The following is an 889-nucleotide window of genomic DNA, read 5'->3' as shown; positions in this document are numbered from 1 at the left end:
GAGGCTGAGGACCAAAGGTGACCGGGCCTTTTCTGTAAGAGCCCCCACCCTCTGGACCAGCCTCCCTGAGGAGATCAGATCTGCAAGTGTAAGCCCTGACTAACGTTAAGTAGGTTATGAATATGTAAACATGTGGACCAGTCACTAGGTTCGGCAGGAGCACATTGAAAACTGGGATGAGTGCAGAATGAAATAGCTGGAGGCCGGAGATACGCAAAAATAATGGTTATTTGTAGGAAAAATTAAGGAAAATAAAACATTTACAATTTAATGTCAATGACAACAATAACAACAAGCCAGCAAAAAAAAGAAAACAAACCCCCGTCCCTGAGCTTAGTGTTAGTCTTGTTTTCTTAGTCGTTAGTCAAGTCAAAGTTCTTTTATAGTTCAGTTCTTTTCCTCTGTCGGTGTGAGTTGTCACCACTTTGCTGGTTAACACGTGAGGATCTTCAGATGAGAGTTGGGTTCAGTTCTGGGCACCGGCTCGCCATCTCCATCCGGAGAACATCAGGTATCCAGGAGTCCGATTCAGAGTTTTCTTAACCATCAGAAACAACCTAGCCTGTACAACACTTATGGTATTATTGTATACAGCTAAATATTCCTTCTCTCACACAGCTATAGCTTAGTTTCTATCTTCCTTTTCTCACATCATTTAGAAATAAACAATAATATTTTACATGCATGTTTTTCTTCACTCAAAGCATCTTTTGTTTCACATGAAATAACTTCTAAATTCACGGAACAAATGAATTTCTGCTTTTATCTGTTTTTAAACTAACCATGAAATTATGATTAATCATCTCTGATCAATTAAATTATTGATTTTTAACCCATCTTTCAGGTTTTGTAAATCATAGCATGAAATACAATAATGCTTCCTCAGCAT

General features: G+C 38.2%; 1 long non-coding RNA gene across 1 annotated transcript in view; it reads right to left on the bottom strand.

Annotated features, from left to right (window-relative positions):
• Nucleotides 1–210: 210 nt before the first annotated feature.
• LOC103371004 (uncharacterized) overlaps nucleotides 211–889 on the bottom strand; it is a 978-nt gene continuing 299 nt past the window's right edge. The window contains exon 2 of the long non-coding RNA XR_520917.1: nucleotides 211–562. This is a non-coding gene — a long non-coding RNA (uncharacterized LOC103371004). The remainder of the gene's footprint in view (nucleotides 563–889) is intronic.

This window comes from Stegastes partitus, unplaced genomic scaffold (assembly GCF_000690725.1).
Source record: "Stegastes partitus isolate 25-593 unplaced genomic scaffold, Stegastes_partitus-1.0.2 Scaffold1510, whole genome shotgun sequence".
In the NCBI taxonomy this organism is placed as follows: domain Eukaryota; kingdom Metazoa; phylum Chordata; class Actinopteri; family Pomacentridae; genus Stegastes; species Stegastes partitus.
The sequence above is the reverse complement of the archived record's forward strand: the minus strand, read 5'-3'. Positions and strand labels throughout refer to the sequence as shown.